Genomic DNA, 6,873 nt, shown 5'->3' with positions numbered 1-6,873 from the left:
TCAAAGATTAAATAAACACACTTTCTTCAATCCAAATTTAAATTCTCTATGATATTCATAGTAAAATAATTAACAATGAAATACGACGATGAGAAAACAGGTTTCTTTTCTAACACCCACCTCAGCCCTTTTTGATCCCCCCCGAAATACCTCTTGACCACTTCCTTTGACCACCACTACCTCCCCTTAATCCCCCACCCCCCGTGGGGTTTGTTTTTTTAACACTTACTTTCATTAAACATTAATAATAATAATATTAATGAATAATTTAAAAAAAAAATTAAATTAATACGTTTAAAAAAAATTTTTTTTTATTTAATCGAGTTTATAAATATACGATGAGTAATAAATCAAATGAATGATTGATTGATTGATTGATTGACTGACCAACTAACTCGTTTTATTTTTTATTTACATTTTTTTTTAATTAAATCAAGATTTTAAAAAATGGATGACGATGAGAACGACCTGAATAAAATAAAAAAATTCAAAACGTTTTTTGTAAGTTGAGGGCAAATAAGAAAAAAAAAAAAAAAAAATTTGAAAACCGGATGTCCATCATTGAGACAATAACGAAAAGCTCCATAATTTTAAACTTCCGCTCAAAATGAGATTTTTTTAAATGTCCATAATTGAAATCGGCCCGGATGTTTTAATTTTTTTTTATTTTTTCGGAAGAATCCCGACACATATTTATTTTAATGAACTGGATAAAAAAAAATTTAAAACCTGAAGAAATCATCAAAAGAGAGAGAGAGAGAGAGAGATAAAAATTTACAAAGAAGAGGAAGAAAATATTTGTATTATTATTAAATAATAATTTTAGGTGGAAAACGTGTCACTAATTATAGTGATTGAAATACTTGGTTAAGAATAAACAATTTGAATGAGGGGATTCATTTTAATCTCTGTAATCAAATCACCTTACACATATTATCATCATTATTATTATCATCATCATTATTATATAATATTTAATATGAATGTTGCAGGAGTGGTTTGAATATTAAAAAAAAACTTCTTTTTTATTCACTTGCACAATCGATATCAATCAATCAATCAATGAATCGATAATCTATTTCAAATAATATCACAGTTATAATTATTATTATTATTATTTTTTTCACTTTATCTTTAATATTATTATTATTATTATTTTAAATTAATAAATACAATAAAATTCGAATAGAATCATCTCACTCTCTCTCTCACGCGACGTATTTGAATTTAAACAAGAAAAAAAAAATCAATAAATCAATAATTAGGCAAATAAAAAAAAATGTGAAGAAACAGGATTGGAACCCACCCCCTCCCGTCTTCCCCCCTTCCTCCCCTCCTTTTCCTCAGGCTCAAAAAATAAATAAAATAATAATAATAAACGTATATGTTTAGTTTACCCAGTAAGTAAAAAAAAAAAAAAAAAATTATCAGAGCCTTAAGGATAGTATTGTGGTGGTTTGAGGAAGAGAGGGAGGGGGAGGGAAAGGGTTGTTCATTATTCTAGAAATTTCTATTTAAGTTAAACGGATTAATTGGTATGTGAAAAAAAAAGAAAAAGATGATTAAATAAATCCCGAGGGGATATATATCACCTTTTTTCCTAATTACAATCATTCTCACGAGATTTTATTTTTTCTGTTTGTATGTCAAAATATTATAGAAATAAATAAATAAATAATAATAATAATAAAGTTATTAAATAAAAAACAAACAAACAAACGATAATTATTATTATCATCACGGGTCCAGTTTAAGATTGAATCCGCCATATTTATTTATTTCTCTCTTATTGCAAATATTATTATTATTTAAATTTTTTTGTGGTATTTGCCAAATATTAAAGTTTTATTAATTTTTGAATAAATTAATGGGGAGGTAGGGGGAAAGAGGGGGAGGAGAATCTTGCTTAATATTAAATATTGGACATGTATGGGGCGAGGAAAAAACTTTCTACACGCCTACAACTTTTTTTTTTTTTATACATATACCCGATGATGCACGTATATATATATATATATATATATAATTTTAACTTATGTGTGTGTGACACCCACTCATTCATCATAAACGTCACATCATGTCACGTATACGTCATTGGGTCATCACCTTTTTTTTTTTTTTTTTTTTTTTACAAACGCCTTTTTTCACGCTTTTTCTGACTATAGAAAAAAAACAGAAAAATTAATTATTTTTTACAAAACAATTATCGCATAAATTATTTAATTTGAAATTTCATGAATGGGACAACAAATAAGAAGAAAAAAAAAGTTTCGCTTATTTATTACTTAATTGTTATTATTATTATTATTATCATTATTATTATTATCATCATTGAAATCATTGTCACCGTGATGCGATGACATTTTCCATCTGGAGATCTTTTTCATTTTTTTTTTGTTATTTTTTAATAATAATTTATTATTTTTTATTTAGTAGTATCGTCACAAAACGTCAGTGGTAGTAGTGGTAGTAGAGGGTAGTTGTCGTGGTTTTAGCGACGTATGGCTATTTATATACGGGTAATATGATATCCTGTCGCGTTTTGTGTATTCGCATTTAAACAAATTTAAAAAAAAAAAGAACGATGACATTTTATTTATAATAAATTTAAAATTATTTAAATTACTTTTTAAGTAACGGAACAAATCATTATTATTATTATTATTCTTTCGATTCGGAGACAAACAAACAAACGAACAAACAGAAAAACTTTTACGAAAGTGAATCAATATTTTATTCATTTAAACCGATCTTATTTCGATCTTGGAGGGGAAAATGAGAAGAAGAGGGGAGAGGAGGGAGAAAAGGTACAAGTTTTATTAATAATAATAATAATATTTAAAAGTTATTAAAGACACAATTAACAATATGGCGACAAATAAGAAGAAGAAAAAAAAAATCTAATCACGTTAACACGAGTTGTTGTTGTTGTTGTTGTAATTATTATTATTAATATAAAATTAAAAGAGTTTGAATGTAAAATAATAATAATAATAAGTTAAATATAAATGAGTTTTGAATGTATTTTTACCAATAATAATAATAATAATAATAATAATAATAATAACTTGTTCATACGAATCGACAACGAACGCAACGGGAGGGATTCATTTTCTCAACGTGGAAAAATAAAATAAAAAAAAAAATTTTTTTTTTTTATCAGGTATCGTCCGACGGACGTCTCGTAATTCACGAGTTCCATACACACACTCCAGATGATAATAATGATGATGATGATGATGATGATGATGATGCATCAATTCTTTTTTTTTTTTTATTTAAATTTGGACGATTGATATCAACGAAAAAATTCTTTTTTTTTTCTTTTAAATTGATTCCAAACGTTCTAAAAAAATTAAAACAATAATTTAGATTCTGGAAGCCATATTTTTTTTTGCCATACATCAAGATTAATAAATAAAAATATAAATATATTAACTAGTTTTTTTTTGTTTTGTTTATAGTTTAAAACCATAAAAGTGTTTTCAGGTTGGTTTTGTGAGTAATTAATGAATATTCCAGCGCGTGCTCAAAACATTTCTGGAATAAAATAAAATCATGTTTTTTCTTTTTTCCCCCTCCCATCCCAGCGTGAAAGAATATATTTTTTTTTTTTATAAGAGTTTTATATAAAATTTCTCCAGAATTTAAATAAAAAAAAAAAAATGATTCCATAGGCGAAGGTGGAGGAGCAAAAAACCTGATACCTAAAACTTGTGTCGTTCATCATCATCATCTTCGTAATATTTAATTTTTTAACAAATTTTTTAATATAATTATTTTCTTCTTTTTTATAAACATTTCACAATTTAAAATTTTATTAATAATAATAATAATAATAATAATAATAATAATTTGAAATTGTTTGTGAACTATTGAGAAATTTTTTAATTTTTTTTTACTTAATTTAAATTTTATCTAAAAAAATTTTTTTTTTAATTTAGTAGCCATTAAAACTCGGCCAGGTGTTAAATAAAAAGAAAAACTTGTACCTGAGTTTTTTTTTTTTAAGGTGCCGCACCTGAATGAACATATTACAAAAAAAAATTATTTTAAAGGGAGATCGTAAAAGAAAGAAAACAAAATTATTATTATTATTTTTGATACGTTTCTGACGTCGTCGTCGTCGTCGTCTTCTTTGTGTCCAACATCATACAATTATTATTATTATTAGTTTATTAAAAGTTTTATTTAAATAATGACGGACGCCATTATTGTGAATTTAAAATTTTTCTCGATAAAGCAAAGCCTTCGCGATTCGAACAAAAAAATAAAAAAAATGATTTATATACGACAAAAAAAAAAAAAATTCCAGGTTAATGTCGTGGCAGTCAGCCTTTAAGCAACAAAAACAAAAAAAAAACAATGTTTCATCATTATTATTTTCCTACTAGTTTTTTTTTTTTTCTCCAGTAATTTTTATAAAATAATTTACGATGGATTTTTCAACTTATCAAACGAAAAAAAATTTTACTCGCAATTTTTTTTTTTGCTGGAGAACAAAAAAGAAGATGAAACGATTTTTAAAAAAAACTCTTTTGATCAATGGTTTAACTGACGGATAATTAACAGATCGATAATGTTTTGTTGTCATCATCATCATCATCATCATTTAACGACAATTAAAAATATGATTATTATTATTATTAAAAAGGAAAAGGTTAAAGTATTATATAAAAAGCGGTATCGAAAACAAAACAAAACAAAAAACTAGAGAAAACAAGGATTATTTCTTGGTGTAGGTAACAGTTTGTACGCATGCAGAGATTACCTGCTGCCACGGCGCCCACTTGCTGCGTATCGCACCAATTCAAAGTCGGAACATTATTCGTGAGAGTACAAAAAAAAAAAAAAAAAATGTCCTACACAAACAGACGTTTAAGACTAAAAAAAAAAAAAAATTTACTTTGTTTACGTCGGAATTATTTAAAATAAAAATATTTTGTTTTGTTTGTTTGTTATTGTTTTGTTCGTAACGACTAAACAAAAGAAGTATGAAATGAAAAAAGGTCATCGAAGTTGTTTAAAGGGATGGTAAAACGCGTGTGTAAAAAAAAAAAAAAACTAAATAACCGGTAACTTCTTGAGGCACTCTCGTTGTTCAAGTTCCTTCACCGTCAATTTTTGATATATGTCCAACAAGTAAAAAAAAAAAAAAAAAAAAAAAAATGTTTTCTGTTCACATTTCAAAAAAGGGGGACATTATAAATAACCCTAAAAATGGCCAAAGTTTCTCTTTTCTTTATGGTATCCCAAAGGGTTTTACGACAAAAAAATAATCTCGACAACTTTTTTCTTATTCTTATTATTGCTTTTAAATTAATGTAGTACGTATATATCATTATCATTATCATTATTTTTTCGAAGGTAAAAAAAAAACTGTTAAAAAAGGAAAAAAAATGGCGGGAAAAAACGATTCGATAATAAATAGTATACGAATAAGAAGATATTGACACGTTTTTTGTTTTGTTTTTTGTTTTTCCATAGAGTAAAAAAAAATTTTTTTTTTTTTGTGGTAACCTAATAATACGATTCGCTTCCCTTCGGCATTTCAATTAAACCATACAACTCTCTCTCTCTCTCTCTCTCACTCGAAACCCTCATCAGTCAAAACGATTATTTCCCGTTTGAACCACGATCCTTTTTTTTTTTTCTTTCTTGGCACGTGTCGCCCCGTGGCCTAAACTACTATCATCATCATTATTATAACTCGTTAATGCAATAATTACTAAAGTGGAATTTGTTACAAAAAGAAGAGGAAAAAAAGCCGCCATTAAAAAAAAAAAAAAAAAAAAATCGTTAAATTAAAAGACTCCGAGCCACTGAATAAAAAAAATAATGAAAAGATTTATTTTATAATCATCGTCGTCGTCGCCATTTTTTTTTTTATTTCAAATATTTATCACCTTTTTGAGAGAGAGAGAGAGGGGGAGGAGGAAACGCGATCCTATTCACGATTTTTTAAGAAAATTCGTATTTAAAAAATAATTGCCGGGAATGTGGATGACAAAAAAAAAATGCGGCGAAAAATACAAACAAACAAACAAACACGAACGCCATGTTTTTTTTTTTTACCCGAAACAATTATTAGTATATCGGGTGCTACCAACAGGGTCGACCCGCGCCATTAATTGCGACACTCATTCTTTTTAATGGAATTTGATTGTGGAGAAAGTTTTTTTTGAGGAGGAGGAGGAGGAAGAGGTGAAGCAGAAAAGAAGAAGTTGTTGTTTTTCTAATTGTAGCCATCGGTTAAACTTACTGATTCGACACTTTGATAAAAACAACAACAACAAACAAACAAACAACAAAAACAACAACAACAACAACAACAACTGTTGTGAAAATGACTCCGAGACAAGAGGAAAAAAAAAAAAAAAACGTGGAAGAAGAAGAAGAAGCACGAACGCCAAAACCCCATTTTTATCAATCGGAAAAATCAATCGCAATTTATTTATTTATTTATTTATTTTTGACTTCGTTACGAACGTTATCATTAATAATAATAAAATTGATTTTAAATGAGGGGGTCAATGACCTTCGTTTCATTTAAAAAAAAAAGGTTTAACGAGAGATAATAATATTTAATAGTATTAATTTAATTTAATTTAATTTCAAATGAAAAACCTGTTTTTTTTTTTTTAATAAAATAAATAGCGACAAATAAATTTATTTGATTTTTGCCGTTTAATAATAATAATAATGATGATAATGATAATAATAAAGTCGGCTACCTGTTTACGTTTGTCGAGTGGTAAAAATTACCCTAAATTACTACCTATTAAAACCACGTTTTACAAAAAACGAATTTTTATCAGGTAAAAAAAAAAAAACGAATGTTTCTTAATTACGTTCGACACTTTGTTATCAAAA

This window comes from Pediculus humanus, genomic scaffold (assembly GCF_000006295.1).
Source record: "Pediculus humanus corporis 1103172107610 genomic scaffold, whole genome shotgun sequence".
Classification (NCBI taxonomy): domain Eukaryota; kingdom Metazoa; phylum Arthropoda; class Insecta; order Psocodea; family Pediculidae; genus Pediculus; species Pediculus humanus.
This window is presented reverse-complemented; position numbering follows the sequence as displayed.